Source organism: Myiozetetes cayanensis, unplaced genomic scaffold, assembly GCF_022539395.1.
Source record: "Myiozetetes cayanensis isolate MyiCay16 unplaced genomic scaffold, myiCay2020 scf12, whole genome shotgun sequence".
In the NCBI taxonomy this organism is placed as follows: domain Eukaryota; kingdom Metazoa; phylum Chordata; class Aves; order Passeriformes; family Tyrannidae; genus Myiozetetes; species Myiozetetes cayanensis.
The window spans coordinates 27,998,360-28,009,080 of record NW_026086826.1 but is presented as its reverse complement, the minus strand read 5'-3'; the positions used below and the strand labels follow the sequence as shown (position 1 = coordinate 28,009,080).

Here is a 10,721-nt window from a genome sequence, read left to right as displayed (position 1 = left end):
GCTGCTGCTGGACAGGCAGCTCTCGTAGATATTAGGGAAAAATAAGTCATATCCTTCACGTGGGTCTGGTAACGCTCCCTGTCTGCAGGAACGTGTCTGCTGCCTTCTTGAGACAAGTTGCTGTTCAGTTCAGAAGGCTCTTTTTGGCTGAGTGCTGCTCTGTCAGGTCCTGTGACCCCGGCTGTCCTTGCAAACACAGCTTGGGTTCACTTCGCTTTGCCCTTCTTGTGTCCAGCCTGGGAGGCCCTGGGTGTGCAAGGAGCAGTGAATGAAACACCTCCTTCCTCCCCGCTCCCAGGGCTGGGTTAGCACCAGTGAAGTCATTATCTGAAATTCAGGAAAGGGTCTGGAAGGTGCCTGAAGTTGAATTAACACTGTCTGAACCCAGGCTGGAGGCAGCGGGTGCGTTGTGAGCTCACTGCAGATGTGCAGGAGCACCTGAGGTGACTCACCTGTGCTCCTGCCGTAGCTGAACCCTGCCGGTGTGACCTCGGCAGTGCAGTTGGTTTTCAAGCTTTATTGCCTGCAAATGGGAGGTCAGAGAGAGGGTTTGGCCTCAGGGGCTGCAGCACGAGGTTTTCTCACCCTGCAGGGCAGAGGTAGCAATACATTCCTCTCTACCACGTGGAGCTGTCAGGGGGAACTGGAGGTTTCCTTTTCCCTCAGGCTGCTCTCAGAGGAGGAGAGTGGACCAGAAATCCAGTACCCTGCAAACAGCTTGTAGGTTCCAAGGTTCTTCACCCCCTTTTTTGTCTTTTTTTGGTGAATATTGTTGCTGCAAGAACGCTAATTCACTTACCCGGACACTGCATTTCAGCTGCTGTAAAATCACATTTCAGACTGCTCTCTATAAATCTCCTGGCATCTGTCAAATTAGACATCCTCAGCAGACTTAAATATTGCTTTTCTTCTTGCTGTTTCCCAGGTGACAGGATTTGACCTGGTGCTCGGTCACGTGAATCTGTTAAATTTAGTAAGTGTGTTTCATTTTTTTGGAAGCGTTTTCTAAACTCATGATTTAAAATCTTTACTTGAGGGAGGTTTGTTATTGTTTTACTAATGCTGTCTGAGGGTTCCAGCTGGTGCTAAATTCTCTTCCAAAATTACAAGGCTGGGCGTTGAAGTGGATTAAAAGAGTCACAGAAATTCCAGTCACCCGATCTGTCACTTCTGGTTTTTTTCATTCTGTCATTATATAAAGTCTCATGTTCTTGTATGAAAATCTGATTAAAGAACGAGACTTTTAAAGCTGGGCATCTGGAGTACACATCCCACTCTCATGTGCCTGAAGATCTTTTTGATTGGTGAAATACCTGGTAGATAGGTGAGCAGACACTAAAGAAGTTGGGAGGAAAAAAACGTTGCTGATAACAGAGGTGATAAAAATTAGCCAGGGGAAGAAAGCATAGGCAAAATATTAAATGAAAAACTAAACATATATGGAAAAAACTCCTTTTTGCAGGTAGATTATATCGTGCTCTTGCATTTCTCTTGAGTGCTTCTGTTTGCAGAGCCCCAGAGGCAGCGTCAAGGTCGGTTGCCTCACTCGCCATTTTTTGGAACCTCATGTCTTCAGCCTAAGGAAAAGTCCTAAAAATTGTGGGATGGCAGCAAAAGCACTGCCATTAAAGGGAATCTTTCCTTCACCACATATGAAGTGCTTCCTTGTTTTCTGGGATGGCTAAGAGAGTTCCTCCTCTTCTTCAAAGGGAAGAGGAATTGTAGTGATGGAAAGCATGTTGATGTCTTCTAAAGGTTTACTTCTTGTCCTAAAGTTAGATCTTCCCCCCGTTTTTGCTTAAAAATCCATTTTGTAGCTGTACTTGGTCAAGCACGAGGTATCATGCAAGGGTTATTTTTGTGCTTCCTCATTTGAAAAGTTGGGAAAAGTTGCTTTACTGAGCCGCCTTTCACAGGTACAGTTTAGCAAGACCTTTCAGAAGTACTGGTTTTGCGATTTATTTAAATTCATTAATGTTTGACAATGGAATATCCATAAGCACAATTAGTTTTTGCGCTCAGCAAGAGTAGTAAAATGTCCTTTTTTGGGTAAATTACCTCAGTGGTCAAAGTTCAGATTGACACCTAATGAGGAGTTGTGTCATTATCTCTGACTCCTTATTTTTTAATGGATGGAGTGGTGCATTGTTCTGCTGAGGAACTGAATCACAGTGATTTTGTTGGGGTTTCTTGATGGAAATACTTCAGGTCTGTCATGTGAATGGCCGAACCAAACAGGAATTTGGTAACTCCATGTCGATGAATTTTTAGGCCTTTCCAGACATGGCAGCATCACCGAAGCAATGTTTTCCTGTCACCTGCAGCATTGCCTGCAACATTGCTTAAAGATTTTTGCTAAACCAACTGGAGTTCAAGGAATGTCTGATTCCCCCCCCCCTATTTTACATAGACATGTTTAAATTGTTTTTAAGTATGTACTGAATTTATATACACAGGTCTCTGCTGTCAGTGTTAGAAAAAGGGAGAGACACCAAAATTTTGAGAAGGGGAAGCTCAGCTGTGTCAGTGTGAATTATGTGAAGGCACTTCTGCATCTTGACAAATTGCTCTTTGTTTCTTATTTTTCTTTAAGTGAAATTAGATGTCTTTTTTTCCCCTTTTTCTGTAAGTTATTTGAATAAGCACCAATTCTTCTCATCAATGGAAGAAGTCCATTTGTCCCTTCCAACTCAGCATCTTCTGCAATCCTGTGACTTTGTGAGGTATTTAAATGAAGGATGGGGTGGTGGTTTGGGCAAGTTTAACAGAGGGTGTGTTACTTGTGAAACATGCACTTGGACTTTCATACAGTTTGGGCAGGGAAGTCTTCAAACACCTGTACAGGTGAGGGTTTGCAGTCCTTGCATGATCTCTCCAGTGTTATTTATGCCTGTGCAGGTACTATTGACAAGTTCTTGGGTGACATCTAAATTTAGAATTGCAAACAGACAAATCCGTGAGCAGGCAAGTTTGTTCTGCCCTGGGAGAGGCACTGGCAGAACCTGCTCTTCCCTTGGCTCTTTGGGGTCACTGGTGGCTCAACACAACCCCATTTTTGGGTACCAGGATGAGGGGTGTGCCTGCCCTCTGCTTCAATTCACAGAGTTAATCCTTCACAGAGGGGTGAGGGACAGCTGAGGGTGCCTGAAACTGCCTCAGCAAGGGTTTGGAGAGCTGTGTTTATTAGGGCTTTTAACGGTCAAGGAAAGCCATTGTCATTAAAAAAAGAGGGATCAGTGTGCTACCAGTTGTTAGTGGGTCAAGAACAGATCAGTCTGGTTTTCCTCTGTGCCCTGGACAGGCCAGCGGGGCCTTCCCTGAAGGTTTCGTTGTGCTCGGTGGGTTTTGGACGCTGCAGGTTTTTTTTATAGGGCAGTTTTGAGGCAACTGTGTGTACAGAAGGGTTGTAAACAGTCATTTCATGGCGAGGTTTCAGTGGCAGCTTTCTGTGCATTTCAGGGGCTTTGGGGAGCACTTTGTGGCTCGAGTTGGAGAAGTGCTAAGTGCTAAAACTGTGCTAAAACTGCCAAAGCCAGGGCAGCAAACACAGCCTGGAAATGCAAGACCTGTCTCCACAGCTGCCTGCCTTGTCACGTTGGATGTTCTCCAGGCAATATCTCATGCTGGCTTATGCAGGTGCCACACAGGAAAGCCAGAAATTAGCACGTAGTTCTGCTTACTTTTGTTATCATAATTAAATTTAAGATTTGTTGTTTTTTGACTCAGGACTTCTGGAGACCTCATTTTCTGTGATCTCTTGCCTTGGGAACTCGCAACCAACGAATCATTTTCCTTTGCTGGCTGTGCTTTACCGGGTCTCTGGCTTTTGGGTTTCTTGCAGTTCAGTTTTAAATTTGAATTTGCAGCCCAAGTTTGCTGTTTTGTAGCTGTGTTGACTTTCACAGAGGTGAAACCCTTCGTGAGAGCACTGCAAAGATCATCTCCTTGAAGGGAACTGCAGCCATTCTGACATCTGTTTGGGCTGCATTTCTTTGCACCTAAAAGAAGTGTTGCTGTACCTTGTTTACCAGATTTCAGGTGTCTTGGCAGGAGCCTCAGTGACAGATGACAAGTTCTCCAGCCTCGTCTGTTGGGCTGAAATATTATTTGCCACTGATTTTATTTGAACATGTTGCTAACTAAAGAAACTGTTTTGTTGGTGAACGGGTATTTTGGAAATACTTGATCTGTCTGTTGTATTTCCCCTGGTTCTGATGGCAGAATAGGGGAGTTACTGGTTAAGTGCCACTGGAGGTTTTGTCCACGTTATCCCTTTCTTGGGGAAAATTTATGTCTGTGATGGTTGGTCCTTGATACAATTGTGCTTCAGTGGTCATCCTATTTTATGAATTTCATTGCATTAGTAATGCCTGTAATTTGAAAATAAAAATCATAACAAAGTGCTCTTGTAATAATGGTATTGATTTTGTTTAAAAATAAATTTATGCCAAGACTAAAATTCTTCCTGTTGGTATAAAGAGATTTGAAATGTGTTGTACGTGAGGAAAACCTGTTGATCGTTTATTTTGGGAAAGACTTGGATTTCAAGTGGCAGGTGAAATTCAAGAGATTAAATATAAATATTGGCTCGGAAGAAAAGCAGGTCTTGGTTTTCATGCAGTAACATGTGTCTGAATGAATGGTGTCTGTTTTCTGTGAGGGGATTTGGGATTTCTTTAAGTCACCTTCTGGAGATGTTAGTTTAATGAGCCATGGCTTAGCAAAAAGTATTGAGATATTAGTAATTATAAAAATAATTAAGTAAATGGTTAGAAATCATCTCTGCCATCACCGTGGTGTGCCTGGGCCTTGAATCCCAAGTGTACCCAGTCCATGTTAGCACAGCTGGAAGGAGTTCTGAGGAATGGCAAAGGAGCTCCTCTTGTCCAGGGAAGAGTTCAAGTCTTTAGGATTTTCCAGCCTTGAAAAGAAAGGATTGAGGTGCAGGGGTGTGAGGTTGTGAATGTCCTGGGGAAGAACGGGCTGTAATCACTCACTGTTTCTCTTCCAGTGGGAAAAATAAAAATTAAAATGAAAAACTACGAAAACAAACTGTGTACAGTGCATTGTGGGATGTATTGCCAAGAGAGTCTCTGCGTGGCAAAAGCTGCCATGGGTTAAAAAGCCAGGGAAGTTCAAGGAGGAACAGCGTGTTAAGAGCTGTCCTTGTGCTTCTTGCCCAGGAGCCCCTGTGCTGCAGGTTACCCAGGGCTGGGGGACTGGGTGTGCCACTGAGTTTGTCCTGTTCTTATCCTTATCCTTAGGCATCTGTTCCCAGCTGCTGTTGCAGACAGTGTTGATGCCAGAGGACCTGCAGTGTCTGCTCTTCCCTTCCTGCTCCCTGCCCTTGGTGCATCCTTCTTGCTCCTCTCCTGACTCTGGAGATTCTCTTTTCATACTCGGTCTGTCAGGAAAAGAATGCCCAGTTTACTTCAGCTTTTTCTGCATGAAGCTGTGAGTGAGGGATGAACATCTGTGGCTGTGTGGCTGTGTGTGTGTGGAAGGTGGCACTGAGAGAAGTGTCAGGATGATCAACTGTCTCCATCTTTTCTCGCTACGGAAGCAAAACACCTCCTGGAAAAGCACCAGCAAGGCACTTGTGAAGGGGGACTGTGTTGCTAGTTCTGATGTCAAGCATTTAGGGGTAAACTTCTTTTTAAAAAAATAGTAGTGAAGAGATAAGCTATTTTATAGGCAGTCACGGCAAAAAGGGCTTCTTAACCCTACTAAATACTGGGATTTTTAAAAATTAAAACAGGATGCTGCAAGAATAGAGATGCCTGCACTAAGTCAGGTACTCCAGCCGAGCTGCAGCTGGTTCAGCAGAGCTCCAGTGAGTCCTCTGCTTCCTCGTGCCATTGGAAAACTTGTGGTGTGGAAAACTCTGTGGAAAACCGAGAGGGTGAAAGGAAGGGGCGGGAACTGCCATGATGTATTCAAGGAGGAACAACCAAATCCTTGATGGCATTGCCTTGCCCTGGCAGGCTGTTGTGGCTGATGACACCTGGTTTGTGGTGCCTGACCACTCACTGACATTTTCTCAGGTGTCTCTGCAGTCCCCAGAGTTAACAGCGAAGCAAACAGCAAAGGCAGGTACCCTAAAGAGCCGTGCTGTGAGGGTCTGACCATGCTGCTCCCCTCCTAATCACAGCATCTTACCTGCTCTCTGGAACCAGGTATTGAGAAATAAACCCAGAACTCAGAGTAGGTCTCTGAAGAGATCTATTGGATCTGATGCATTTACAGAGCTGGAAACAGCCCTGCCTGTCAGCAAATCTCCAAAACTCTTACTCCTCACCAGGTTTTGCAGAGAGCTGTTGCATCCCACTCCCCTCAGTTTGTGATTAGATCAGTTAACACCCAATAACATTTCTCTTTTGCTTCTAAAAGCGGTGTCAATAGTCATGTTCTGTGAACAAAAGATGATGTGTTCTGGTCCTTTCTTTGTTGGCTTTGAGTGGTTAAATCGTGGATTCTCTACGCCTCAGATGTGTTTTCCGGTGTTGCAGTTCCATGTGCTCCTGCACCTTCAGGCTAGCTTGAGTCCTCTCCCTCTTCTTCACTTTGTGGAAAAGATGGGAAAATGCCAGGCAGGATTGCAGCTCCTGATGTCGGTGCTGAAGTTATTTTCATGACTGAGTTTGTCTTGTTCATTTTCTTAGAGCAGGGTTTAAGTGAACCTGCAGGAGCCAACAAGACCGTGGGCATTACTTCTTATGAAGTAATAATAGTTTGAAAAACAATGTGCTGGTACAGAAAATGATGACATTTCATGTGGATATTTGGGTTATATTGTGGGTTTGGGGTTTGTTTTTTCGGGTTACCTTATTGGAAACGCTCTTTAATTTAAAGCACTGAAAAAGGAAGGTGTGTGGGCACTGGCATTTATAACATGTCTCCTAACAATGTTTGCAGTCTAGAAACCATCAAAACTTGGCAATATTTTAATCCCAAAGCATTTTTTTTTGCAGCCTTAAAATACGATAGCTTGTTATTATTAATTATTACGTACATTTTAGTTCAGCCCTTCATTCCTGCCGCACGAAAATTCCCACTGCCTTCAGGGGACCCTGGGAATTGTGAGGAAGTGCTCTGGAAAGCCCTAAAGTGCTGATTTTTCAGCAGGCACACCCATGACTCATGAGCTGTCCCTCCCAGAGCGCGGAGTGCGGCGGGAGCATCGCTACTGAAACAAGAGCGGCTGTGTTTGTGTGCCCGGCTGGAGACTGGGTGTTAACATCTGTTCCACCAGACTTCTCGTCTCTCTTCAAAAAATACCGCTCCAAAAATCGCAGGCCACGAGAGGGAGAAGAGGGAGGACACTCAGCTCTGCTTTGCTACCGTGTTCAGGCTGGTTTTTTGAGTAAGCAAATCGACAGGCAGGATTTAAGAGCAGTATGGGGTTTTTTCCATGCATGTAAAAGAAGTGCTAGTTCTAGGAATGTTGTGCTCTATTATTTCACATTAGCAAAAAAGCTCTAGGTATGTATTGTTGTAGTAAACACAGCAGAGCTCAAATGATGTCCTTAAGTTCTGCTTTTTAGAAACTTCTCTGTCTCACCTCTAAAGAGTTTGGCTTAAATTTTATTAGAGTTTCTTTGTTGAGCCCTCCCTTTCCCCCTAATTGCATTGCTTTGATTTTTTTTTTAATTTAACAGCATGCTGGCCATTTTTCCTTGAAGTGAAATATGACCATGTGAACCTAGAAGGCATTAAAATGTTCCATGGCTGGATTAAAGACTGAGATTTAATCTTGATTCAGTCTTGTTTCTGCTGCTGTCATCTGTTACTGTCCAGTTTGTCTGGTGGACTGTTTGAACATCCAAGATTAGAGTAGGAATCTCAGTAGGGTTTTTTTTTTTTTTTAATGAAAGATGTGCTTTTCTGTTCATGTAAAAACCAGTTGTCCTTCAGCTGTTTAACTGTGGTGTGGGGCTCTAGTGAGGTGCTTTGCTGGCTGCTGCTGCAAGGAGCCCTTTCTCATCCTGGGAGAACTTCCTGCATTAACAGAAGGTTGTTGGTCACACTTCAGTTTATTATTCTGCTGCCTTTGTTGTCCACAACAAAATAACCTCATGCATATAAATCAAGGCCAGGCTGTGGCCTGTGCAGTTAGAAGTGGCCAGAATGATTTATCTCAGCTCAGCCTCTTTGGTTCTTGCTGGTTCTTTGCAGCAGCGTCCCTGGCAGTGTTGGAGTTGACCTGCTTTCCTATTAATCGTTTTCTTTCAAAATTAGGGCAATATTAGCATACATTGTGTTATATTTAGATTTCACTCTTCTTGGAGTTCCGTGAAATTAGATTTGAAATGGGGATTCGGTGTTTTGTGCCGTGGGTTTATCTCCTGGCTTGTGGTAACTATTCCAGCCTCTTAGGCCTGGTTCAAAAAATTGGTAGCTCTGATGGCTAATTAAAATACACTCATAATATTTGTCGTAACTTTAGTTTTAACACTTTAAAAAAAAAAATGTAGCTCTGCCAGTAAACTTAGGCCCAGTTGTTTACTCCTCCTGCCAAATGAGTAGCTTGAAAACTCCCTTTCAGCACTGGTAGAAAAGGTACTTTCCCCCCCACACTTTCATTTGTATCTTGATCTCTTGTTTCCACAGGTTTGGGCGTTGATCAGGAGTGTAGTTAGAGGCTGTCAGAGTTCACGCTCAGAGCGCTCCCAGGGGTGACTCCCTGCGTGGGAAAAGGCACAAATCCACGCCGAGCTGAGGGCAGGGAGGACGTCCTTCCTCTGCTGTCACCCGCAGGGATTCCATCTGGGAGCACGGGATGAATTCCAGACCTGGCTTGGAGCTCTTCCAGCCGGTGTTCCCGAAACCTTGAGGCGAACAGGACAAAGCACAGCCACGGGAGGCCTTTCCCCAACACCCAAAGACAGGATGGTTTTTAAAGCTTTAATTCCCCTCCAGGCAGGGGGGGGGGTTGGGGGGGTTTTGGAAAGGTGGAAATAGGAAGTGTTTTTAAGGATATTTTGCCTTAAACCTTCGGTTTTATTTGTGTGGGTGTTTCTTCGTGTGTTGTCATCAAATATTGGCTTCTGGAGCCATGGTTTTTACACTTCTGATTAGTTAATTTATCTCTCTCAGTAGGACAGAGCGTGAAAGGAAGGAGAAGCACCTTGGACAGTTACCTTCACCTTTACTAGTATTGATTTCTATAATTTTCCCTTTTTTTCCATGAAAATCATTTACTTAGACCTGCAAAGAGGAAGATTATTTAGAAAAGCCTATTATATGTTTAATTACTAAATTTTTAATAATTACTAGATTTTTATTACTAAAAATTACTTAGGAAAAAAGAGAACATTTCTTTTTATTCCTTTTTTTTCTTAAATGGATTTAAACACCCACTTTTTTCTCTTGGTTACACCTTTGTATTTTTTTCTTGAAGAAAATACCTGATGATGATCCAAATTTGATCTGTTCTGGCGGCTTCTCAGTCTCTAAAATTTATGTTCAGTTTATATTCCTTAAGCTTTGGGTAGGTTTTTTTTTCATATTTCAGGTATAAATTCTCTATAAATACATCGGATGAAAACAAAACCAACCCCCAGATTATTAAGATACGACTAAGAGTTTTTGAGTAATTTTGCAACTCTTGATAGCCCTCGTTTTTCTCTCTGAGGTTCCCTTTTCCAGGCTTACCAGTAACCTCCCTGCTCCCTCTTCCAAACCTCAGTAGTATAAGGAAGATGCCCACAGGGTCAAATCTTTGAATGTAAAGGTCACGCTCAGGTGGCTTTTAGAGAGGCAGTAAATACTGGAGAATAACTTGGACTTTGCGAGACAAAAATGATCCATCACGGATTTCAGGGCTTTGGCTCCTCTGATCTTTTCGGAGGTGCAGAAGAGACACAACAGCCCTTGGGAACCAGGGGTGGGTTTAAAGTTCAGGTCTCAGATACTCATTTGAAGCTCCTAAAGAGACCTGGCCTGATTTTCCAGGATCGCTGAGCAACCCAAAATCTCGTTCAGGCAACTCAACAACTGAGGATTTCTTACTCAAACAAGTAAATAATCTCCACAGGTAGCCTGTAGACTTACTGGGATCTGAAATTTGATCGTTTTCTTCTAACTCAGATGATGATTTTTTTAATTTTTTTTTTTTTTTAAAGCTAAATTAGGGATTGTGGCTGTTTAGCTTAAATCTACTTTGTTTCTGATTGTTGTATTACCTTCCTGGAACTGATGGTTACAGTGACAGAAACACTATTATCGGTTAAATTTGATGGATCCATCAACATAATGGATTGTTTTCATTCCTCCTCTCTCCCATTCATTTATGCATTTTTTTACTCTATTTATTTTGGCATTCTTCTCTTTCTGATTCTCCCTTTTCCGTGTAGTTTCAGTCAGGTGCTTCCAGGCTTTTCTAACCAGTGCTCTGGGTTGTCCCAAGAGCATCCTGGATGGAAGCAGCAGGAAAGGAGGAGCTGTTGTGAGAGGGACTGAAACTCATTGGAAGTCTGAATTCTTTTCAGAGGCCGCTCAGGTGGTTCCTCCTGATAAAGAGGTGCCAAATAGCACTTTTTCCACTCCTACTTTTTAGTTTAAATTCAGAACTAAAAGTCTCCAGGGCATGAACAACTAATTGAAAGCAGTTGCAAACCAAGTATGTTTTTGTTGATCAAAACCTATTTCCAAGTTTCAGCTTTCTACTCCAGAAGAGAGATTTTAACTGGATAAAAAAGTTTGGGTGAGAGCTTGAACCC

General features: G+C 43.1%; 1 protein-coding gene across 3 annotated transcripts in view; it reads left to right on the top strand.

Annotated features, from left to right (window-relative positions):
* RABGAP1L (RAB GTPase activating protein 1 like) overlaps positions 1 to 10,721 on the top strand; it is a 210,549-nt gene that overhangs the window by 70,980 nt on the left and 128,848 nt on the right. The window lies entirely within an intron of this gene.